This window comes from Falco naumanni, chromosome 15 (genome assembly GCF_017639655.2).
Source record: "Falco naumanni isolate bFalNau1 chromosome 15, bFalNau1.pat, whole genome shotgun sequence".
Taxonomy (NCBI): Eukaryota; Metazoa; Chordata; class Aves; order Falconiformes; family Falconidae; genus Falco; species Falco naumanni.
This window is the reverse complement of record NC_054068.1, coordinates 4,268,776-4,295,574: the sequence shown is the minus strand read 5'-3', so window position 1 is coordinate 4,295,574 and position 26,799 is coordinate 4,268,776. Positions and strand designations below refer to the sequence as shown.

At 39.5% G+C, this 26,799-nt stretch overlaps 1 long non-coding RNA gene across 2 annotated transcripts; it reads left to right on the top strand.

The window, feature by feature from the left end:
* Nucleotides 1-26,799, top strand: LOC121098161. Of its 2 annotated transcripts, none has more exons than XR_005831190.1 (3): nt 1-154; nt 3,971-4,131; nt 26,723-26,799. It is a non-coding gene; the product is annotated as an uncharacterized LOC121098161 (long non-coding RNA). The 2 variants fall into 2 exon arrangements; XR_005831189.1 differs by lacking the exon at nt 26,723-26,799 and adding an exon at nt 9,216-11,333.

Sequence of the window (26,799 nt, the reverse complement as noted above, 5' to 3'; positions counted from 1 at the left end):
CCGTGGTGTGGGGGCGTCCCTCGGCAGCGTGCGGGGCCGCGCACACCTGCCAAGATGCCCGTGGCGGTGGGGCCTGGGCCCCCGGGGCCGTCGGCCTGTTCCCCTGCCGCCCCCTCACAGCGCTGCTGGCCCCACTGGCAGCGGGGCCTGAAAAGTAAGGCGCTGGGGGGGTTCCCCGTGTGTGCTAACGCCGAGTGGGAGGCGAAGTCTCGTATGAAAAGAGCCCTGGCACAGGTGTACGGGAATGGGAGGCGTTAAAAAAATACACCCCACCATCCCCCGATCCATAAGGTTACATGTAATCTCCCATTTAGGATGAGAGCTTTCCTCACACAGTGCTACAATAGTTTTGCTCAGGCTCTTAAACAAGAACTTTGCAACTTGGGGAGATACATTACACATGCATTTTTCTAGACTGAAAAACGGTACCGTCTGAAGAGGCCATCTCCCTTTTTATCATTTTCATTTAAGCACTTAAGCCTGGCCAGCAAACATTTGCAGGTAATCTGGCTTCAGAAGGGGGCTCGCTGTGGGAAGGGCAGCATTAGGGATTAGCACTGGAAGTCAGGAACATTACGTAAGTGGATTGATGATTAAAGAGGAGAAATTATTGTGGCATATTGGCTTCATGAAAGAAAGCACAAATAACAAAGTTGCATGCATTAGATTAAATTCATGTCTACCACAGATTAGTGACATGGTCTTTAAGATACTATAAAGCTCCATAGACTGGATTTTTTGTGGTGGCGATGGAAGCAGGATAAGCATTTACTAAGTGTAATTTTATAGGGTTTTTAGACCAAAACTCATTAGTTGTTTTTGTTTGTGAAGTGAGCCAATTTTTACACGGCTTGGTTATTGTGTACTGAGATAAGACACCATGAAGAGTGGTTCCAAAGAATGTTTATCAATATGGTGATAGGCATTTTATATATTTATATTCAAAAGTACATTGAATATGAATTTGTAAGCAAGGAACATTCCCCATTAGCAGTAGATGATTCTCACATGTCTCATTTCACCTGAAAGCCAATTCAATGCACCGAGATACTCTTGCTTTATCCCATAACTGATAACAAATGTGAGATGCAGGGCGTTTGCATTACTAATCTGCCTTTTGGAGCACTGCAGTAGTAATAAAAATACTTAGTGCTAGTTTGGGGAATTTTTGTTGTCTCTTTAAAAGTAAATATGGCTTCTAGTTCTGAAATATGTTATGAAATTAACTCCCATTTATTTGTTTGATGTGTTTATGAAAGGCGGTTGGTTTTATGGCCCCTGTCTTGAATCAGATAAACTGTTGTTTTGAAAATGTTGTCTCTTGATGCAGATCTCTCAGAGCTCTGAATGCTGGTAGAATCACACGACACACAAGCTGTGGCTGCTGACAGCCACTCCGGACCCCAAAGGATGCGGCATAGCAGCATCTGTCTGGGGACTGTATCTTCCCCGGTACACTTTTGAACATATGACTGTACGGGGAAATAACATGGGGCTCACTGACATGGACTCTTTTCTGTGTGCACCACGTGTTGCTCAGGCAGACAATTGTAGCTTTCTGCAGTGAGTCCAGCAGATGCAAACACAGCAGGGAGAGGTCTGACATGTGGGTTCGCACCTTCTCGCCGCGAGCTGAGTGATCTTTATTCAATTAAGTGTTCTGGTAAACTAAGTTGCTGTGTCCTGGTATCTTGTTTGTATTTGCTGCTCTTGGGTAGTGCAGAGAAGGGAGGAGCTTTCAGAAACTGCTTGATGTATCAAGCTGTTGGAGGCCATTTCGGTCTTTTCTAGCCTCCTGACCAGGGTGTCAAGGCTACAGCCCATAGGCCAGATGCCTGCCAGGAAAAGACATATGGTCCAAAGCCTCCTCCCTGCAGCAATTCTCCAGATGTCAGCGGGTGGAAAATGCACATTTTTTTAGTGGTTCTCCATCATTTAACAAGAAAAAATTACGGGTTGGCCTGATTCTCCAGCTTTTTTTCTTGTAAATGGTTTTGTTGCAGCTTGACACTACTGATTTGACTCCACACTTTGTGACCATACTGTTACCAGTTGTGGCAAGTTCAAATAAGCCACTTCAGAGATTCAGCTGGTGCCCTTTCTCAAACATCCCAATACCGCCTTCCATTGTAAGGTATGGATAAGCCCTAGATGGTTTTGATATCACTTAAAATCTGCATCCACTAAGCTGCTGTAACAGTCCTTGTGATGCAGGGAGTCAGATCTGACTAACAAAATGATTCCTCAGGCCATTAAGGTTTTTAATAAGTGTCAGCTTGTTCTTATAACTTCAGGCTTTTTTTTCATGTCAGGATAAAACATTATAATTTGTCTCCTAGCATGGCATAGTTAAACAATGACTGAAAATTTGCAGGGTTTTGTCTTCTTTTTGAGACCGGACTGAAAGAAAATGCTATGCAAGGAGGACTGGTAGGATTAATGATCCTTTCACAGTAATGTTCAGAGATTACTAAAATGAATTGAACTGTAGAAGGCTGAATTCTCTTGCTAGCTTTTTACTGACAAAGTCTTAATTTAAAGTATACAGAGAATGAGGACCATTACAATTTACAAAAAGCCTGTTGTTTTCCTTAAAATCAAGGGAAATTTACAAAGATAAAGTTAAAAACAGTTAATGAAACTCCTCTGAAATGCAGAGATATGTAGTTCCAGTGCAGAATGATTGGACATCATGTAGCAGTAAGTCATGGTCAGGGTTTGGGCAAAAGCAGGCACATTTTCAGTTTTCCAGAGAACTCAAAATGAACTTCACCTTTGTGGAAACATGACAGAGGCTTCTGGTACTGGTGTCTCTAGGTTGGAATCAGTTCCTGTTTCCTTCAGTGACATAGGATTAGAGCACAACAACTTGAAAAAAGTCTTTTAATGTAACAGCTTATTTTTTGGGCTAGTTAATGCCAGAATCACCTCAAGTAGTTAACGCTGCAGAATTAATTGTATATTTGTTGTTAGGTCTTCTTTCCAGTAATCATAACACAGGGATTGGGAGGCATCTAATGAAATATAAGTTTAAAAAGGCAGAATAAAATTTCCCAAAGGCAACTTTTGCAAAGACAGTTGTTTTTGCAAAAGACCCTGTTCTTACCAGAACCACTGTTGTTGAATCTATAATGACCTCAAAGAGTTGTGGTCCTATATTTACATCTATTTTTAATAGCAGCTCTTCCAGAGGACCTTGTTCTTGGTAGATCTCTGGTGCATTAGCTCCGTGGTAAGAGTTTAGAAAAGGTGTTATTACCTCTGTGTATTCTGTGAGGCAGTAAATGGTAACTATACTTTAATTGCTTTGACTATCAGATCTTGGGCTCCCTGATGACTTTCAGGTAATTGTGGTAGTTCTGAGTATTATTTGTACAATGGCTGTGTACTCGAATTGTTGCAGCTGTTCTTGCCTGCTCCTTCATTTGAGTGTGCTGCCATTATGGATCTTCAGATACTCAGCACGTAAAATCACAAATAGATTTTTTTGTTCAAGCCAAAGACTTATGATGAAATCTTGAGAATGAAATTTTAATATCTCAATTGCAACCTCAGTTGCAAGTGATTGAGAAAATATAAAAAATAGTACTCGTTTATTACTTCGAGAGGAATAACATTCCTTAGACACTGTCAAATATGCACAAGGACAGATCATATTAAAAAAGGAACTGTGCTTAGAAAAACAACTGTCAAGGGAAAAGTAAATGTTCAGTATCATGACTCATGTGAATATTTAACTGGATAAAGCATAAATTATAGAAACAGCAAACCAGGTCTAGAATAAATGTGAAAATTATTTGTATTAAAACAGAAACAATTTATTGTGCTTTTTTCAGATTATTCTCAGCAACTAAACCAAATAGCTTTTGTATGAGTAGTTCTCACATGAAGTTAACTCTTGTTGCAAAATAAATTAATTTTTACAGTAGTTGTTCCCCTCTGGTAATTTATCCTATATTTGCATTTTCAGTCTTTGATTAGCTTGCTGTTTCCTGCCATCAGAACTGATCAAGGAATACTTCCCTGGGTGCTTCAGATCTTTTGGGCCACATGATGGAAGAGAAGGACAAGCAGGGATTCGTTAAGACTAGATTTCATTTTAGGAGGTTGGACCAGGGGAAGATGAGCAAGGTAAGCGATGGAGATATGAGGGATATTATCATATTTCATAAATTACCATTTCACTGCCTCCTTCTTCCTCACTCTTCCACTTCATTCTTGTACACAGACACTTCAGAATGTTAATTCCTCAGCATTGCTGCTAAAGCCTCTGTCACTGAGAGAAGAAAAGCTTTTGCGATCTATCCTTTTCCAAAAGGAAAAGCCTGCTGATGGTCAATGACCACAAAGCCAAAAGCCCTTTCCAAAAGACCTGCTGAGGTGCTGGAAGGAGAAGGATGTTACACTGTTCTTCCTTTGGATTTGCAAAGCTTTCAGCAGCAGAAAGCAATCAGAAACAATGCCAAAGCATGACAATGCATGGCAATATCAGTGGCCTAATAATAATTGCTTTGTAGTTCATGGTAATGTATGGCATTGCTTATTGGCATCTCTAGGGCCAGGGCAAGAGGAACTGTGCTCAGGGAACAACCTATAAGAGGACAATGAAAAGGTTATAAGATTATACTGTGTTACTTTTAGTGGAACCAATAGTTCTGTAAGGAAAAGGGTAAGTCATACATACAAACCCAGACATTTTACTAACAGAAAAGTTGACTAAATATAGATACTCATTCTTGACAGGTGAGCCTTAAAAGAAACTATTCAGATGTGATTTGCTTCACACAGCCATCTGTCCTCTGATAGATTCAGTCTCTGGAGATGTTGGTCAAAGAATCCATGATTAGCACATGTATGAGAACATACACATGATCTACTTGATTAGCATTTTTACAATTCATTTGGTAGAAGTCCATTAAATGTAATAGTTAAATTCACCAAGAGAAATGTATGATTGTATGAGAGCAAGAAAGTGTAGTAACTTTATAAAGCTATTTGAATTTTGGTATTTGGGGGTACTTGGGAATATGGGGACATCTTAAACTGAGCATGAGAAAAGGCTGCAGATGGGAGGGGTAAGGAAGGATGGACCTCAGAAAGAGACTTGACATTAACATTGCACCTTACAGTTCTAACTCTGACATGTTAAAATTTTCATGAGGACCATTGAATCCAAAATCCCATTATTTCTGATGGGCATCTGTACAGGACAGAAAAATTGGGCTGTGGAATTGTTACAATTGAGTGCCAAAGGATCAGGAGGAATTCCTATTGAAAAGAGAAAGTCTTCATTAGTGTGAAGTTGTCTGAGCTGCTCCTGCCTCAGTGCTACCACAGCTAAGGTGGTATGAGAAGAAAAGAAAGGGCCATACTCTGCTAACAGTTTTTTATGCACAATAACTAAATGTTCCCTTATTTTATTTCTGTCCATCTTCTGGATGATCAGTTAAGTTTAGGTATATCTTACTTTTTGAAAGTTAACAATAAGAATTAGCTGAGAATGTAAAGAATGACATTTCCTTGAATATTTTGTAAAGAATTCATCGGCATTTCTCTGCTTTGAATAGACAAAGCTGGATGTATTTAATTATAAGTATTTAATGTGTGGAGAAGAATAGGTAATTATTCTCAGTGTCTGTTTCACTAAGATTTTTTTCCCTCTGTTAATGAGATAAGAATAGTTTGGCAAATCAATCATGAATTTACGACTACATATCCTAGACTAAAATTAAGGACAGGAGAAGTCTTTCCTTATTGAAATTTGAAATGTTTCCTTCCAATTCCAACTCTATAAGGCCAGGAGAAAAGAATCATTTGTAAATGGACAGAGGTGCCACCTAGAAAATAAGCAGGCAAGTGTGGAAGCCAGCAGGAAAGCCAAACCAGAAAAGGGGATGTTTGTGCAGCCACTCTGAATAATGGGTTAATTATAAAGGCTTTGCAGAATGTGTAAATCTATAACACTGGACATGTTGGGGCAGTGATAGCCAGTTCCTACTCTGGCTGCATCTGGTGTTAAATTCCTGATGATTCTGGCACAATCACAATTTAGGTCAATGCTGAGCTCTTGTGCAAAATCCACCCACTGAGGAATGAATAAAGCCAGCATTTGTTTGTTCAGTACCATGATAGGAAAGGAAAGGTTTTCTGACTGCAATATCCAGGCAAATATGGGTCTACATTTCACTTCCCAAATTACTCATTAGAATGACTTCTTCATTTTCTGCCCAAACTGTGCAGCAGTGTTCTCATCCCATGGAAATCTGCAGTTGTCTCATCTGTTGTACATAGACTATGATATTCCCCTGTTTGCAACATTAATATATCTGGTTAGTGTACACTTCTTTAAATGTTAACAACCTTAAAATAATGCTTGCAGTTCCCTGTATTTGTCCATGTGCTAGAAGAATTTTTGACGATGGGCAACAAAAAAGAATTCCTCCGTGTTCATCGTCCTTTTCCTAATTTTGAGCCATGTTGTTAGCAATTCAGCATGATGCATAAGCAATAAATACTATTCTGTGCCTCATATCTAGACAGCTGGTTCCCCAGATTTTGTGCAGAACTGTTTTACAATCTGCTTGCTTGGCATAGAGCAGTTCCCTGCTAAATTACTCACTTTATTCTCTGGCCAACAGACTGGATGCTTGTGACATGTCAAGTGAAATTCAATCACTACATCTGATGTAAACAAACTCCCAAGACTTGTCTCTTTGAGGAGCAGAGCTTTTGATAATGTGATTGTCTTCTCCCAGTCTGTCCTTAGCACTCCCAAGGGAGGCATTAATAAAGTGAAGGCAAGATCCTTGTCATTTAATGGTAGTGCATTCCCTACCCTTAGGCCAGTTTAGATCAGGTGAGAATGAGTAGGAATCAGAAAAGAGAAAGGCAGTTTGCTCACAAGAATCTACACCAGAAACCACTGGAGTGAAAGGGGTCTCTCCAGTAACCCTGGTGGGATTTGTGGCTCCCATGGATCCCTTTCAACAGATAGTGGGGCAGAAAGACACAATGCATTTGTGGAAATGAGCATCCTTTTTTTTTTTTTTTTTTTTTTGTAAAACATTTCTTGTTTGGGGGCAATCACATAGGTTCTGGAGTCTGACTTTGGATTTTTGAGTCTTCAGGCTGCTAGCACTAGACACTGACTATATCAGTTGCCTCAGCAACAGAGACTGATTTATTTTTTCAACTCTACAGTCAGGACTTGAGGAATAGGGTGGAGTGTAAAAGACAGGTGTACTTCTGCTGCCCCTGTCACAGAAAGGGAAGATTGGGTGTTTAAAAAATGGCAAAATGGTACTGTAAAATTTAAGCCTTGAGATTTAGATTTTCTCAAGTTGTTAATGTGGCATGGAAGCCACATATGTATCATTTGTTCTACCACACAGCAAAAACTGATAGAACAAAGGATATTTGATATATTTTTCTTCTAATACTGGGGAAACCCCATCCTTTGTTTTAATCCCTTCCCTGCCTCAGTAAAAGCTTGAAGTGTATTCAGTAGAAAAAAAAAAATGTAGAAGAAAATTGTTATCTTAGACAAACAGAAATAACACTAGTGAAAAATAAGTACTTCTTCAAGAACATCATAACTGGCACTATGAAGTACTTCAAAGAAAAAAAAGAAACTGCTTTAATTGTAGGCAATACCTCATATCAGCACAACATTCCTAGATCGTCTCTTTCTTGAGCCCCTTCCTTTTATCTGCAGGGGGAATGGAAACTTTTCACCATTTTCCTGAGCCTGACTGTGACAATCCACGTACTGGATCAGACAATGGAGGAGGGTTTGTAGGAAAGATTGCAGCTGGCAGATTGGTTCCCTTTAAAGGCACTCCTTTGAGAACATGAGAACATGCATCCCCCTGTTGCCACGCAACAGTCAGACAGAACCCTGGGTACCAGACACAGCTCATCCATCATGTCATGGTTTCAATGTCCTTTTCAAACATGGCTACCAGAAGTGTACACAGTCTTCCAGTCTCTGCCTCAGCTGTGCTGTAAAATAATTTTTTTAATCCTACTTACTAGTCCTGCATGATTACATTTAAATACTGTCAGTGCAGGGAAAGCTGTTAATGCATGGCTGTGAAAATATGTCCACTGATCCATATTTCTTCTGGTTTTGTTTCTAAGTAAGCATTTCCTATGGGAAGCTGTGTCTCCAGCTCCTCACTCTGGATTCAGTTTGTTCTATCTGTGGCACAGTGCTAAGAACATGCTACAGAGCTATTTCATTGCCAGATATGATGAAGACCAGGTTTTAATGTCTTCCTCTCTTTCCCCCTTATATTGGTAATATGAGTGGCTAATACTGAAAAGAACTAGTTCTTTCTCTATGTTGTTATAAACTGTATAAAATGTTCAGTGCATTTTATAAATGAGAGTTACACTTGTCTGCATGTGAGAGAACATATTTGTCCTTGGGTCTCAAAACACTGCCTATTTTTAGACTGCACTGATAGTACATGATTATTTTCAGTTCTTAGATGCAATACATTTCCATACATTTCCTTTGATATTCAATATTGAGTGCTCACTTATGCATTAAAATGCATAACAATATACAATATCAAGCTATAAAAGTGTATGCAGGACTACTGCTGGAATCTGTGGCATGAATATCATTTCGTCTAGCTCAGTGCAAACATGTGAAGCCTATGCCAAGCAGAAGGTTGTTGAAAGGATCACATAATCATAGCCCATGTGGGTGAAACAACCAGCAAGTTTAAGAAGGAATGACATTAAACTCTTAACAACACCCTAACTGCATGGCAGTAAAATTCAACTCTTATAATTCTGATTACATTATCTTAGAAATGCTTTTACTATATCTTAAGCTGTAGAAGAAATCCTTTAGAAGTATAACCTGAAAGGGACACAAAGAGGTCACCTTTCACTTCCCTGCTCCAAGGCTACATGGGCTGAAAAACTTGAAGCAATGTGTTCTTTCAAAAATTGTATGTGTATGCATGACTGCCAAGGGAAGAGTTAAAGTTATATACTGTAAGCTTCTTACTTTTAGATGTCAAGATACATAACTTGAGCAGGGTCAGTAATGCATAGGATATAAGAAAAAGATGGAAGGTGAGGGAGTCACATTTTGAAAATAAATCAGAACTGGAAAACAATCCTAGAAACAATGTGATAAATACTTGTGAATCAATACTTGTCAACGTGTTATTCATGCATATTGTGATTTCATTTTTCAGCCAGCCATGAATGAAACTTCATCTAAATCTAGTAGTTATTTTCCTGCACTTTCCATAACCAGACTGTTGCTATTAAACTGGTGCAGAGTTAATAATCTATGCTGGCTGTTTTAGTTATCACTTCTGTTCAGAAGTACCACCACAAGATGAACGAGCTGCCTGGAAGTCTACCACAAGAAGCACTAACTAGAGGAAAAGTTATTCCAGCAGGGGGAGATCGTGACCACCGACTCGTTGACCAGAGACTCAAGAAACCCCCAGACCTCAAAAGTTGAGACTGAACATGCAAACTAATTAACATGAGAAGCAAAAGAATTTCTGGACAAATAGGAAACTGAGTATTAAGTAATGAAGGAATTATGCAACTTGTAACCAATGAATGCGGAAGTCTTTGCTTGCTGAACTGTATAAATATTGTGAAGTTTTGACAAATGGTGAGCTAGGCATTTGTGGGTGACCACCTAGGTCCCTTGCGCAAACTAGAACAAAGGAATAGAAATACCTCGACTTGGTGTGTGAATTAGCGCTGTGCACCGGATAATGAATCCGCCTGCAGGACAACACTTCTGTGGGAAGCAAACTTCCATCGCTTTGGGCCTTAGGCAGCACAGCTAAATCTAACAGGATGAAAGCTTCACAAAGCAAGAGAAGAAAAGGTCACCAGGTTGTGCTTCTGACCTGCTGTTCAGTTTCTGTTCTGCTTGCAGAGTTGCATATCTATGGACTACTGTTATGCAGGACAGTTTGCAAGATTGATAAACCGTGAAATCAAGTTACTGATAACATCCAGGGTGTGTTTGGAAATGCCAAAGGTTCAGAGGATCTTCAGGTATAAGAAAAGATGGACTGGTGAGATTTATTAGGGTTTTTTTTAATTGGCATTTCTTATAAGCCCAGTGTCCACTGTGTTCAGTAATTCAATTCTATGGCCATAGGAAAATGGGGCCCTTTGGCTGGGCTGTGGATGAGGCAAGTGCTGGTGGTTTGGCTGGATTTGGAAAGGAGAAGGAAGAGGAAAAGCTCTTCTTTCATCTTTTAAATCAAAGCTAATGGCAACAGTTGATTTCATCAGGAAACGACTGCTACTACCAGGAGGAACTCTAGGGACATTCCTTCCCATGAGTTCCTTTGCTCTAGAAGGATGAAGGTGTTCCTTCATTTCACAAAATTTCTTGCGTTTAATTTTCAGCTCTGCCTTCATTTATTCAGAGTGGAGAATACTGAATGGCTATCCCTGCTGTTCCGTATCGCAGTAATGCTGCTTCCTTTGGCTGCATAGGAACACATAAGATCACTTGAGCCCTGCCTGTCACTGTCTGGGGCAGAACTGAGGCAAGGAGCTGCCCAGGTGGATGTTGAAGCTGGTTTATGCTTGCAGCAGAGTCCCCCTCTTGGCAGAGATTTTTAGTGCTTTGTCAAGCTGTCTGCCTTCATCAGTGAATTGCTTGTTACAAAGTCATATCAGAGTGTTTAAAGATTGCAATGCACCTGTTAATTTGGTTCTTTGAATTGATTAGGCGAGCTCAGTTGTGCTGGGGTAACACAAAAGCATTCTTACAGCGTACCTGCAGCATGCCAGCCTGCCAAAGGCAAGGGTAATCAGTCAGTGTGTTGCCACCACAATTAATGTAGTCTGAGATAGAGTTTGACTTGAAAGATGAAGGGGAAATTAAGCGTAACACAGTGATAATAGAGTGATCAATGCCGCTTGCTGGAGACTTAGCATGTGCACTGAAAAGGAAGATATTTCAATGATAGCCACAGATGTGTAAACGAGGTGGTAAGTCTTACCTGAAATACAAAGCTAAATAGAAGTGACTGGTATGGGAGAGTTAACATCGGTGCTTTACTAACAAAGCAAGAAAAAAAAGAAGCATGATGTCCCAAACTTTCTGTTTCAAGAAAGCATAAATAGTTCTGGTGGTTGTCATGAAATTCCTTTTTCTCAGTATTTGAATCATGGTTCTGTTTATGAGAGAAAACATTGTGTGTAAAGAAGGAGTTAGTGGAGAAGTCATTTTCATCTAGCACTTGAGTAGCCTGGGTTGTGAACCAGAAATCTGTTGTCATATAAACTCTTTTTTGTTATTAAAAGACAGCTTTCAATGGCAATAAAGTCATCAGTTTGGAACAAATTTTTTCTCTTCAATGGGGTATTCTGTAGAAGGAGCCTTCATTCAATAGCAGAATTTGTGCTGCTTATCACGGGCCTCAGATTCATCTACCGTGAAACCTTTTGGTCACCAGAGTGTTCCTGAAGACTGATCTGGGAAGGAATACTTTTGTGTCTTGCCCTGGGAATCCATTGCAGTCAATAGGGTTGGTCTCTGTAGCAGGCATGTTTACAAATTTCTTTCTGTGTAATGCCATTTTGAATATTTTATTATATTAATAGTTCCCATGAGGGAAAAGAGACTTCTGAATGTCTGATTGCTTATAGGATCTAGCATTTAGTATTTATTGTACATGCTTTTATTGATGGTTGTTGCTAAATAGATAACCTCATCCTTGTGTGTTCCAGTGCTTTTATAGAATGTCAAGTTCTCAGGAAATCATTAAGGAATTCATTAGGGATTTTCATCTATTTCCCATCCTTTGATGCATGTAAGAGTTTCAGTGTCACTCCAACTACATTATTTTCAGCATTCTGACTTGCTGCAAAAACTAAGGGATGGATTTCCACACCCTGGCCTTTTTTCACAGCCATCAAAGTCCTTATTCAGAGCATCTAATCCACTCTCTGAAATGTTCATAGCTACTTTCCTCAATAGTATTAGACGATGAACCAGATAATGGGATTGCCTTATCCCAATCACATGCTTTAAAATATCTAGCAGGGTCAAAATTTCATTATTTCAATCTTCCATTGACCATGGTATGAACTCTTCCAATTCACTGTGGCCTTTCTACAAAATTACATTACCTAGAAGTGGCTTGTATGAAATCTTTGTTTAATATCCTCAAATAGTCAGTTGCTTTTTTTCTACAAGATTTTGTTCTAAAATTCTTTTTCCGTGTGTTAAACTTTTATTTCTTGGCATTACTATCCATTCAAAGGCCGTGCTGTTTGCCTTTGTTTTTCATTTAATGTTAACCTCAGGTTAAACCCATTCACATGTCAATTGCCACTTGGCTGTAAATCTGTATAGGTACAATGTATACAACTTTTAATTAATTGAATAGATAGCCACAGTGAATCATAGAAGTCTAATCCAGAATGACTGTATTACTGTGACCACCACCTGAGCAATTCTATTTATGGTTTAGATGCTGACAATCATTGCATCATTGTTGGTGCTCTGAAACAGGAAGCTTTGAAGCAAACAGGAAAGAATTAAATTGATATTTGGGGAGTCATTTGAATATGGAGGCAAATCACCAGTTTCAGAGATCATTTGAATTTTAAAAGCCTTGGATGAATAGAAATTTTTCAGTACACTGCAGTGTATTAGGTATTCAGAGAGAAATTCAGCCTTGAGCAAGGGGTTGTCATGAAGCTCTGCTCCATCAGTGTCCTTCTTAGGTTCTATTTTCAACCCACTGTGAGTAAATTTTAGTCTCCCAGTATATGACTGCATAGTTTTTGAAATTCATTGCATTCAAAATCAGTATTGTTGGGGGTTTTCTTCTTTTGTGGAAGTTTTTTTGTTTGTTTGTTTGCTTTTTGTTTTTTTTAAGTATATACATTTTCAATCTGGATGCAACCTAAGCCAAAACTCTGGAGTGTTTTCACCAGACCTGGATTTGGCCAAGCACATTATTTTATATCTGAATTTAGATATTTGTATAAAAGATATTAGACTTGAGCTTTAGAGCTTTATGTACATTTGGATCCTATTTTTTGGGGGACATCACACTGTTCCTAAACCTTTGTTGTCTTCCTTCCAGGATGTTTCAATTGAGCCAGTGCCAGTGCAGAGCAAGATCTGTTGTCATGATCAGCATGATCTTTTCGATCTTGCTTGCACCAGGTGATAGGTTGTAAGTGCAAGTAGAAGTGAAACTCCCTGCTGCACAGAGACAAGTAGTTCATTTTCTCTCCCACAAGGATCATGTCAATGTGCCTTGCATCAACTGAGGTATTCAATCTCTTGCAGGATGTGAGCTCCATACCTCTAATTTTTAGCATAGCTCCCCCTCTTGAAGCATCGGTGGTAGGTAATACAAATCTCACAGAACTGGTCTAACAATTCCGTATCTTTGAAATGAGCAAGAAATAAGGTACAGCAGGAATCTGTTTTAAATCTAATGCTTTAACTGAGCTGAGTCCTGGAAGAATTAGCCTGGTGATTATGGGAGACTACAGCTAAGTGTCTTTTTAGATCAGGTAATTGGAAATTAAATCCCTTTTCCTTATCTAGTTAGTACAGCCTATTATTCTGAGTTTATGGCTCAGGTTGCTATCTGATGTTTAAAACATAGCATTTCCCAGAGCGTCCTGATGAGTTTAATGTAATTTGAGACTCTTTCATTCTTGAATGTTACAATTGCAATGGTATTAGGAAGCAGAGTGGTTAAAACGAGTTTCCATTGCTAAAAGAGATACTGGTAGATAATTCAGAAGTTCTCAGAAGAGAAAAAATTTTAAAAGACTAGAAAGCTGAAAATAATCCATATTGAAAGACTCCCTGCTGTCCAGAGCAAGCATGGACTCCAGCTTCTTCAAGCTGCGGTTCCCTTTGCTTTCGGATAATATGCCAGATGTAGCCTGAATGTCTCCCAGATCAAGTGTTGCTTGATGAGAATGGGTTAGGGAAAAGAAATGTGGTGAGAGCTTTGCCACATTCTGCTCTGTGCAGCTCACCCTGCCTGCCAGGCAAACAGGCAGCAGAGCTATTATCATTCAAATACCAATGAGATGTGTGATTTAGGTTTTTCAGGTCTCTGCTTTTTATCCTCTCATAATAGAAATCATTAGGGATCCACTGAAATATTCCATTTATCACAGTGAATTTAGATGACTGGTGACATTAAGTGCTGCTATGGGTCTGGGTCATGATTACTGCCAAGCAGAGTCCTGTTCTGGCTCAGTGAGTATGCATTAACTCAGATAGCTAGATTATTATCCGTCATGGCTGTTGAGTAAAGCACAGTTTTTCTAGCGACAGGGTGGGCCAGAAAATGTCCAAGAGAAGTGTCTGCCTCTTGTATCTGAGGATTAATTCAGGATCAAGTCTTCATGTGTTTGCTTTGGTAAATCAAAAGTGTTTGAGTTAATTCAGCCTTTCCAAATTGCACTTTTCTGCTTCTGCATGCTGACTGAGGCCAACTCCTATTTATGCACTGGAGGAGAGTTATTACCTATGTGCCTAAGGAAAGGAAAGGAAGAGCCAGGCTAGACAGCGATGAGGTTACAAGGAAATTACACTTCCAACAACAAACATACAGAATTATCACATACCATTAAGTGTTTTTCTCTTCTGTCACACAGTTTATGTCCAGTCTGTCACGGCAATCTTGCTCTGTAACTTGAGTGAATCTCAGCCTTTGACTTCCATCCTCTCCAGACAGGTTTTTAACTTGATAGCCAAAAAATCAGGTAGCTTACAACATAAATTCACTGTCTCAAGTTCCAAACACTGGCTTTAAAAATTGTTCTTTCATTATGTAAAATAAAGCAATTCATATCCATTGACAGTAGATACAATGCTTAGTGCACGCTGGCTTGACCTATTTGACAGTTTGAAACTAGCTGCCTTCCAAATGTGCAAGTGCTTGCCCTGCTGCATGATCCTTGTGTCTATAAGCACTAGCCTCATCTTCCAGAATGAAATAGGTTGGTTTTGAATTCTGAGTTCAGTTATTTTAATCTGGAATGAAATGCATGGATAGAAGGAGTTCATTTGTTTGTCTTGCTGGTAAACCTCAGGCTTCTGTTATTGTAAGATTGTTTATCAGAAATAATAAATTCATGCACTTTTTTCCTCTGAAACACTGGCAAGGTATAATTATATTATGATTTATTTTACAACCTGAAGACCAGAACCTGAAATATTTGCTCAGGCAAAATTAGAATTCAAGGAGAGTAATCAGTCATCCACAACTAGGGAACTGTAATTCTTTCTGTGTCCATTTAGTAGACTGAGTACAGAATAACCCTGTTAGGACCTGTGGCAAATGCAAAGAATAAAAGTCAGGTGCCTTGATTTCTAATGCCCTTGCACTCTGAGTCTTATTAATGTACCTTACCCTGAGTAACAATCATAAACAGTAATTCAACCTTTCTAATACCAAGGATAGAAGGTAGTACTGGAAATGATGATTTGGGATCCCAATTACCTAGCTAAATGGGAACACTGGACAAGGCATCCTCCAACTTTACCATTTCTTTCCATGTGGATATGGCGTATTAGTGGGGTTTCTCACTGGTCAGATCTACTCCAAAAGCTACCAGTCGTGTAAGGTTGTGTTTGGGTTTCAAGGGAGGGATGTGTTACTGGGGTTTGCCCATGATATTCTCCTCTTCTCCAGGCTATACTAGGCATTTCTTATGGGTAGCTGTCCTACTGTGTGTTTTGAGATCCCAACCAGTCACTAAAACTATGGATGTAAACAAAAAAATCTTATGGCATTTAACTCTATGGAGACACAAAAATAGATTACAAATCAGCAATATTTTCAAGGTAAAAAGCTGCCCACCAAGAGACTGTTAATGTGTAGGGAAACAAGCTGATTTGAGAAATAATGATTAATATGTCCCTGAAAAAATTATCCCTATTTTCAAGCCTGAATTTTCAGGTAACTGTAAACCAGCATGTAAAAATTATTTTTCAAGTCTAATTTAATATTTAGTCATAAGATCATAAAACTACCCAGATTCTGCATTCTTTTAATTTCCAACTGTCTCAGGAAAACCAAGAATTGTTACCATAACTTTAAGTCTTGATGTGTGTTTCGTTAACAAGAAACTTTGTTACATCACTCCGTAAGTCTTGACATTAACAGTCAATTTTTAAGCTTCTTTGTTCAAGTGAATGCTGAGCCTAGAATAACAAAATATGATGGAGTCGGGGTCAACCAAAATGATTATGCAATGAAAATCTAAGTAACAAAGCAGGCAGGTAACTATACCTGAATCACAGAATGAGGTCAGCTGCTGAGATGTGAGTCATTGCTGTTTAATAATTTCAATAGGTTCCTCAGGTTCATTTTGTAGCCTGTTAAAAATGAGACATCATCGTGTCATCTCTCTTGTCCCTTAGAAATGAATTAGAGGCAATCTCACACAGCTCATTTAAGAAATTATTAGCTGAATCTGTTAGAAGTTGGCTTTGTTTATTTCAGTGGAGGTATGCTGGTTTGTATCAGCTAAGGATATGATGGATATTCCCTTGGATTTTCCACAAATCACTGCAGATGCAATATTTGGGGAATACATACCTGTGAATGTAAATAAAAAATTCTGTGTGATTTTTGAGATGTGTAGAAGGACCCTATGCCCTACCTATTAAGTGTATGTGGGTGCAATCTGCCCAAAACACCTTGGAAATGATGCTGTTCATACCTTTGATTTCAAAGTGGCACATTCACTGAAGTTAGAATGATGCATGTAAAACTGAACAGATCTTCTGCTTCTGATTTTGGGTCTGTTAGGAAAGTTATTTTCCAGTGGGGAAAAAAAAACAGCTTTGCCATTTTATTCAGGCTACAGGAGCTATTAATCCTCTAAAATGGCTGTTTACAAACAGTAAAGTCTGCTGAGTTCTTCCTTACAGCTTTTTTCAGCTGGCCTGCACAGAAATGGTTATAGATGTGCTCATCCCTTACTCTTACAGATGCTGCTCTGGCAAGTGTCACTGCAGCAATGTCCATCAAAAATGTCACTCAAGAGAAACATTTGCCAGATCTGCCTGCCAGCATGAGCTAAATCATCTTACTGTGGATCGAATGGATTTTGCCCTTGCCCTCCCCCTCTCTAGAAAGTCATTAGGGAGCCATAGAAAAGCTGTTAACTAGCCATGAGTGACTTATAGCAGATGCTAAATATTGTAACACTGATAACAGTTAGTTTTTTTCTGTGAGGTCTGAAACTCTGGAAACTTCATCCTTTACTGAGGAACGATTGCTCTAATTTTGAGGGACTGAATAGAGGAACTCATGGGAACCAAACAAGCTAGTAAGTGAATATATGAGCTGATTAATAAACATTGAATACTAGCCCTTGGCCTGGAGTATCCTGAGTTTAAAGCTAGCTCACGATCTCACTTGTTTATGCAATGATGGACCTTGCTGAAACTCTGCATTACTAGGAGGCTTCCCATGGGCTCACTGAACACTAATTTTGTTCATGTTTCTTAAGAGGTACAAGGCAGCATTAAGTCAGGTACCATAAGTGGGATATGTAGGAGATGGAGAGCAAAGCAAAACAGAGATAAAAGGAACAAGGACTTTTAAGCTTGTTGTAATTTGCCTAATCCTGTTGAGACAGATGTTTCATGTACTTTATTTCTGATAAGTAGTCTTAACATTCTTCTCCTGCAGATCACTATCTATAACTTGTCAATCTATGCTGAGTTTCAATCTCAAAGGATAGACAGTTGTGTGCTGCAAGACTGACAAGAAAAATTAAAATTAGTTAATTCAGGAAGTCAAAATTGGTTCTTACATTTTCCTGCACAGTACAACTGAAGGGGATGTGCTGTGCAGACCTAAGACCGCACTCCTGCTGCTGCCAATTACTTAGCAGATCACCGCATCCATGTCAGATCTTCCTTGAAGGTAAAAAGTGCCCACTACCAACTGCTGGGTCCAGACCTTGCCATGGGAAAGAGCTGACCCCAGAGCAGATGCACAGGAACTCCCTAGGTGACCTTCCAGCCATCAGAGAGGCACTCCCGCTGAGGTGCCTTTGATCCCAAGGAGAGGAAGCATGAACTGATGCATTGCTGTTAAGATAACTAATTTTAGCAGCTGCATCTGTTTAATTTGGGCTCTCAGCAGAACATGACTGCAGAGGGAACCTGGAGGAAAGTACAAGATCACTCAGGTACAAATGCCAAATGTTTCAAAGCTTCACCCTCCCCTGGATAAATCCTCCCAGGAGCTGCATTATTTCTGCTGCTGTCATTCCTGGCCAATCTCCTGCACTTGGATGGGAAGTTTCTTCCAGTGCAGGAGAATATTTAATAGAAGTATACAAGAGATCTACCTAATATGTTCCATTTCTCTGTCATACAGCACAACACCAAATATTTTCCAGAGCTACTGGAGATATTTGCACATTTCAAAGGCTATTTTAGACCATTTTTATAATTTTCTGCGTAAGTTGAGTGCTAAAATCTCAGACTTTTTGTTGATACCTACCAAAGATCCCTTAATACTAAAAATCTCTTTAAAATGTCCAGAACCTAAGCCACCTTTGAAAATCTGAAGTATTATATAGGAGGCATATCAGTTGCTCTCTGTTTGTGTCTCATGTTACCAAGAACCGTATCTATCATTGTTATTTTTTACCTGTTTATCAGAGCCCGGAATACCACTGATGCTTCCAATAGAGAACTTATCGAGAGGTGCTGCTGAAAATTTAGTACTTAAATATTAAAGGCAAACCTGATGCAGAATTGTATTAGGAGGTTGGCTCTAAATTCACCATCTTTCTCATATAAAAAATTAACATTATGTAAATATAATGCTAAATTAAAATTAATCTATTTCATTCTTCTGTTGAAGAATGTGACATTGCTGCCTAGTCAAGAACTGAATATAACCTTTTCCATCAATATGTCAAGAGTACTTCAACAACAATGTAGAAACATTGACAACAATGTCAATTGTTTCTACATTTAGAAACAGAGTGCCAAAAACTAAGACTTGAACTTGTATCTATCTGCTTTGGGTTAGATTTACAGGCCATCACAGAAACACAAGAAAAGAATAACAAGACATTGCTTACAACCCAGAATAATTTGATTTCAGGTTTTGCATCCAAAACTCTGATTGTTATTCTTTTTTGAAAATAATTAAAGGTTGGCAGCACTCACAGTTATGTGAAAGTGACAGTCACTTGTAGTACAGGATTTCTGGTAGAACATGACATGTAAAACTGATCTTGTTGTTCACTTAGATGATGGGTCCCACAGCTGTTAAGTCAGTGATGAGAACCTGAAATATGCTGTGCTGTGCATTCAGGTTAAACTAAACGTTAACTCTGCCAACAGTTTGCATTAAAATACACACAAATACTTTCCAAAGCATTTTATTTATCAGGGGTTTGCTGAATACCTCTTAAACTTCGCAGTGATCTGATGTGTTGCCTTTTCCAGTTGGGTCAAACTGACCACCAGTGCCTGATTTATAGAAAAAGTCATTATTATTAGTGTAAACTGTCAAGAAAATGAACAATGGTGTTTCCTGATCCCTAATGTTTTGTAACACACAGTTGTTGGAAGCTGCATTCCTCTGGGAGAGATGATGGGAAAGTATTGCTGTTGAGAAAAGCTTTGTCTTACCGAGACAGCAAGGGGAAGCCAGCTTTTGAGAACCTGCAAGCTGTGAATTCTTTCCTGAAAAAGAAACAAAGCATTTTGTCCTACTTTTCTAGAGATTAGCTTTTGTTTAATCTTCCAATCTTCTAGCATACTGACTACTCTAATAACAACATACTAGTTAATCCATATGAAACATGTAGTGATAATTCAGCCTAAGAAACAATTGTTTTCCTGCTGCCAGCTAAAGCTTATGGTAAAATTTCTGCTGTTACAGAAAAAAAAAGAAATGTGGGGTTGTTTTCTCCTCTTTCAGTGAACTCTCTAATCACAGTATTCTCAGTTATTTCAGGCATTCTCATCATAGACTGTCAGTTTTTACTGGTTTTCACTGTATATTCTCTTAGAGCAGACCACAGATCTACCCTTCTGCTTCATCAGCAAATAAGAAAGGAAAACCTGTGAATTAGAGGTGGTGTCTGTGTCTAAAGATCTGACCCAGCTTCACATAAATCAATAATTTTAATTGTCTTAGAAAGAAAACCAGCTGTTTGATAATGAGGAAAACAAATCTGTAAATAGAAAACAATTGCAAAATTACATTCACTTTTTTGTTGATGTGAGAAAAAAATGTTTTTTTAAAAAAGACAGTTTGAGACAAAAATGTCACATCAACAGTTTCTATTAAAGACATTTTAGCGGTATTATGCTAGTTCAAAAGATGTGTATTTGTATATATGTTTATTTTATAGATATATATTTTGTTTATATATATATTTATATATAGTTCAAAATCTGCCACTTTCAGCTAATTTTCTGCATAAAAATCAACCCAAGAATCCAGGTTCCACAGCAGCAATCATACAAGCTGGCAAAAAGATAACTTTAAATAAATTTTAAATCTACCAGGCCAACAGCAAGATGTCTGATCAGACTGAGATGTATACTTTAAGCTACTTGTCATAGACCTACTGTGCTGCTTCATGCTTAGTCTGTGATTCTTAAATAGCTGAGGGACTTTAATATATACATTAATATATAAGGGACAGAGAAGTAGAGAGTTGGGTCTGGGCTGAGCTTTGTAACTTTGTCGGGTGTCAGCTTTGATTTTCAGCTAGAAAATTTGTGAAAATCTTGTGTGGTGCTCTCCCAGGATTTGAATCATCACGTCAATAACGTAATTAATGATTTTGCACTGTTCTTGAAGTAAGGAAAATGGTTAAATAGTAGTAATGTTAACCTTACTGCGTATTTACTGCTGTCATGTGGGACGGGAAAATACTGAGTTGGGTGCATGCCACACAACATGCAGGCTTAACTACTTCACAGACAAGTCAGTAGCACAGTGAAAATCAGTGAGACCTGGCGATGACAAGCTTCAGGCCTACAATTAAAGCCACATTTCAAAATGTTCTTTTATGTCAGTGAGACAACTCTCCTAGTTTGCACATGTTCAGGCCCAGTTCCCTGTGCATGGATTTGCCTTCTTAACCTTGTCCGCTGTGCTTCATTTTTCTCTTTTTAATTTGCCTCCTTCAGATCTTCCCCCTGACTTACCGACTAGCACAGCCTTCTGAGACATTTTAAAAATAGATGGCTAAAGATAACAACATTACATAAAAATGTGGAACCAGTAAGACACGTGGAAAATGTTCATAATAAATCACTTTCCCTCCTTTACCTTTTGCATTGACTGTGAACTATTTGAGCATGAGCAGACATCTTAATTCTCTCTACGGGTGATACACTTGGTATGATACTAGGTTGCTAGACCTACAGACAATTTGCCATGAGTAATGCTATGTCAGACTTCAATTCAGTCATTTCAGTGGCTTAATGTGGAGGAAAAGTCTATAGGTCAAGACTGGATGATCAAAATCGTGGATTTGGGCTTCCAGTTCAAGGGAACCACATTTGTAGGTGCTTGTCAATTTAACATGGTACAGTAATAGCCACTGTAATTATTAAAACATAATTGTTTTAAGAATTTTATGCTGTACTTCAAATATCACTGGATATCACACTAAGTGTAAAAACAAACCATTGTCAAAAATATGACAATTATAGATTAAATACATTTAATGTAATATAAAATCATGGAAGGAATTTAATTTTTTTAAACATGGAACTTAATCTTTTGCCAATATAAAGATGTGAGTTCATTTTCAATTATTCCCTGTTTTCCTATTGTTCCTTATTACTGACTTGAATTCTCTTTTGGTTTTGAGGTTATTTTTTTTAATCTGGTTTGCTTGTGTTTAATTTTGACAGAGATTTATCTGCAGAGAAAAGGCTGAAGTCCAAAGGTCAATTAATTTTGTTAGGTTTCCTTCCCAACCACCTTTTCAAGTTTCAGAGGGATAGGGCGTAGTTTGTTTGCTTTTCTGTATGCTTAAGCACATTGTATTTGCATTTGTAAATGAGGAAATACTAGTCTGATTTTTAATACTTCTGTAATTTGGTCCACTTGCTCTGATACATTAAAAAAAGAAGTAATTTGTTTCACCAGGAGCTTCCAGGTAGCTTTTGAGCCATTAGTTGGAGCTCCCGTTCTGGAAAGGTACACACCAGTAATCAAGTCTTTTACTTCTTTCAGTGTGAATTTATTGTGAAGGAGGGCCGGTCCTGAGACCTCTCTGTGATTGATGGCTCTGAACTGCGAAAGGAGCTAGTACAAAGGCTATGAAAAAGCCTACTGCCTTTTTTAATAGGGGCAAAAAAAGCTGAAAGTGAATATCTGAGTGCTCTAACGTGGCATTCTTTTGCTGTACTATGTCCTGAGAAACTTACTGTGTCGGTTTTCCTTCCTAAGGATATTACCTTCCCCAGAAAGATATACATTTGGATGGGGGCCAGCTAAAGCTTTTTTCTTTCTCTTCTTCCTTTTTGGTTGCCTTGCAGAACTTTACAAAGAGACACGAGCCACAGCAAAGGGAGAAACATCTCTGTGTAATTAATCAGGCTGGGGGATGAGGGCCAGTTGGGGACCATTATAAATTTCTGGGAAAAGCAACAGTTTGGGCTTTGTGGAAAGTTCAGGTGCCTGGGGCTGAGTGGTCAGCGTGCTGGCAGGCAGAAGGAAGAGTATCTTCTATTCTGTGGGGAATTCAGGTTGGAGAAAATAAGGGGCAGGGGGGAGGAATGACGTTCTCTGTCAATCTTTAAAAGTTAGGACTCGTTTATCTTATGTTATTTATTGGTTGTAGGGTTTTATGTATCCCTTCTGAGTGCCGGAGAAAAGCATGGCATACAAGTTCTCTACAAGGCACCTCTGCTGAGATAAGCTGAGGGGTTTAATTAAGTTAGGGCTTGAAGTTAGTGTTAAAGGTAGAGGAAAAGCGAGAGGAAAATCTGCCAAGATTCTTATCTTTGTAGTTGACCAGAACTTGTGTTCCTTCGAATCCTATCCACAACATTTCTTTCTAGTAGGAATCCTGGGCTGAGTAATCTGCCAGGCACCAGTTAGGTGGTAGTTTGGCTAGCTACTGTATTCTGGGGCCAAATCAAGCTTTCGGCAATGAGGTGTTCCCCTACTGTACAGCTAAAGGCAAACACTGCAGGTGGGTGGTTTCCTTTGGGTTGCCTGAAGTATATGGAATAATCATACCTGAGTGAATGCTTCTGCTGACTCTTTTAATCTTTCTTCCCCTCCCCCCCCCCCCCCCCCCCCGCCCCATTTTTTTCTTCCTTTAATATTAGAATACATTCCTGCCTTCTGGGTAAACCTGAATAAAACTTAACATTAATTTGCAATCTTCTTGCCTTCATGCTAAGCTGCCTAAGACATTTTACTGTTAATTTCACAGTTCTCAGAACCTCAAGGCAATGCAGCACCTGTGAAGTCTCAAGCCTAGTGAATGATGTCTATAGTTAGGAATGTGTACAATGGTCTACTGAGCTTAGAAATGTGCTCAGCCTTACTTTGGTTTCTGTTACTCTGTCACGCAAAGTATTTCATACGTTTGTTCTAGTTCTCATTGCTTCTGCTGGGAACAGTGCAAAACGAGGCTCAGGTAGAAGGGGATATGTGAAGACAAAAGCATGACAAAGATCATTAGGTGATTCTGGGCATATGGTGTAAATCTGAGCATTTAGAATACAAAAGATGTAGTTAGTAACTGAGGAAGAAACTAGAAAAGCTCAGGTTGTAAGTGTTACAGTGGGCAGGAAGTCCTTTAAGTCAACTGGAAATTACTGTAGCAAGGAGCTTGGTCTGCAGAAGGAATCTGACCGCTTTTAATTGAGTTGCACCAGATGCATGCTTGAAAGCAGGGGAGGGATAAGAGGGGCACCGAGGAGTGTGCAGCAGCTAAAGACGGCAGTAAGAATCACTGTGGTATGTGTTTCATAATGAAAACCTTTCAGCAAGACTTTTGGACTCTTCAGTGTCTGTGCCCATGGTTGAACCACTTGTATACCTTGTATATGCCCTGGAGCAATCATCCATGGGGCAGCAGTGCAGGAAGAAAGCAGGAACACCCTGTGCTTAATTTCCCCCTAGAGAGGAAGAGAAGCCTGGTGGCAGGAGGGGGGTGGTCTTGCACCACCATTTCTTTGAAGGAAGAAGCAGTGCTAGCCCTGTTACCTGTTATGTCAGAGGCAAGATGCATCAGAGAGTGCAGCTGGCATGGTTGATCTATTTAATGTATAGAAATACATAGTAATTTTTAATAGGATAACGGCAAATAAATAGTGACATAAATATATAGTATAAATTCCATCCTCCCAGAGCTCCTTCTAGCTCTAGAAGAAGACACATCTGTCTTGAGCCCTGAGTTAGTGGCTCCTTTACCTTGTGAAGCAGTGCAGGTACCACTAGATGGCTGTCAGACAGAAGGTGTGAGGACCTCTGGGAGAGCAGAGCAGAGCAGGATTCAATGCAGGGCCTTTACAAAGTGTTTTTGAGGTGGGGTCTTAACTGTCAGAAAGTTTGGTGGTGGGTAGGTAGATTCAGTCATGATGAGTTGTCTTTGTATGATGCGAATCATCACTGTTAATTAAAAATGGACTGATGTTTTGACTTGGAAAGCAACGTGGAAAGGGGGGGTGGCTTTAAACTGAAAGAGGGTAGATTTAGGTTAGATATAAGGAAGAAATTCCTCACTCTAAGGGTGGTGAGTCACTGAAACAGGTTTCCCAGAGCAGCTGTGGCAGCCCCATCCCTGGCAATGTCCCAGGCCAGGCTGGATGGGGCTTGGAGCAACGTGGGCGAGTAGCAGGTGTCCCTGCCCGTGGCAGGGGGGTGGAACTAGATGATCTTTAAGGTCCCTTCCAACCAAACCGTTCTGTGATTCAGAGACAGGGTTTTGTAGGCTGGAGGCATCTCTCTGAGCCATTGGTGTCAGGTTAAGTGAACTTTAGTTTGGTAATTCTTATGTTGAAGAGACAGAGGTCCCAGAGAGAGAAAGAGCTAAATCACTGGATCATTTTCCATTTTTACAACTTAGTGTTAGAATTTGTATAACAGCATTAGAAGTGTAGCTTAAAGCTGCCTTGTGATAATACAAAGTGTTTGTCTCACAAGGCAGTAACAAAATAGAGAAGATGTTAAATAAGAAGGGGACCAGCAGAGTGACTTGACTGTGGGGGTCCTGTTTGACCACTAGTAGGCTCAGATCTGGCTGGAACAGAGCTGGACTGCAGCCCCTGAAAGAGTATGTCATCCGTCCATGTGTGCATCACTTCCTTGATGGGCTGGAAGAGTGGGAGAAAATCCTGAACACTGATGTCTTAATATTGGCTCAGCACCAAAGCAATTTTCCTGCAGAATCTGTTACATTCATGTGGACATTTGGTGCATATGCTGATAAGATGCTGCTTCAATAATTTTCTTCAGTCAGTAAAAGTACACAGAGTGACTGTATTGGGAGGGAGGCCAATGCAGTGGTACAAAGATACACTTTGCTCCTCAGATGTGCAACTGAAGGCCACCGCTGGGGAGATGTTAGCTTAAAAACTGTCTGCCATGGCACAGGGTGTTTACTGATCCTCCTAAAGCCTATGAATTAAAAATGGATTACCCCATGCAGCACAAAAGGCATGAATGGAAAGAAAGAAAGAGGAAACTATATCTGTGGTAACCAGTGAGGTATGGAAATTGGAGTAATTTCTTATGGACAGTCACAGGTTTCCTGAGGAAAAACCTGCGTTAGTACTTGTTCCTCTACATCTGCTTCCCTGCTACCTCATGGGACCCAGTCGTGCAAATACAGTTCCTTGGGACAAGGCATAAATTTTGGCAGGGTTAAGCTCTGTGTGGAGTCTTCAGCTTAGAAGCCACTTGACTTACCCACCACACTTTGGAAGAGGAAAACTTCCAAAACTAATATAAGCTTTATTATTCAGCAGCTAAGAGAAATGAGTGCTATTGCTGTCTTGGTACATTCAGGGTGCTCCAAGACTTTTTGGCTGGTTTTTCTTGCTCTCTGAATAAAATGAGAGAGTCGCATAAATATTGGCAGTCCTCAGTGCTGCTTTTTAGCCAGAGTTGAGCAAGCAAATAGCTATGACTATGCCAGCTTTTATCTCAAACGAGCATGCCCTTAAGGAGCAGGTTCAGCACATCCTTCTAGTTATAGCTGGAGTGTATTCTCTCCCCTACACAGGGACACAGCCATTGTCTGGTAGTGGTTTGCAGGCTGGGATATTCCTTGCTATTAGAGACCTTTTGGTGGCCCCTCTTCTCTCTGCTGGAAACGGGATGAATCAAGAATTGCATCCCTGTTCTTCCAGTTTCCCACCCAGATTCAGCCACACTGGAAATCTTTGAAGGTCTGGTGAAGCACCTTCCCTTTTGGAAATGCAGGTGTTTGGGAGTGTTTGGTGTAGCTTTCTCAGAGAGTGCATGGTCAGTGATTTTAGGAAGATCAACTTTTATATAAAACTACAGCACGCAGTGGTAGGAGTGCGAGATAAGAATGGAAATAAAAAGACGTGTGTGTCTGGGTTTGCAGTTCCTGTCAACAGGTTGCAAGGATCACAGTCCAATAAAACTTGTGAAGCCTGAAGTGTCAATCACAGTTGGTGGTAAAAGGAAGGTTGATCTTTCTCTTCAGCTTTCTGATTGACTTTTTCACATTTCAGAATCACTTGAAGGAAGAGAATGACTGAACATATTGCAGCAACGTGGACATGCTTACAGCCTTATTCTTAACCAAGAC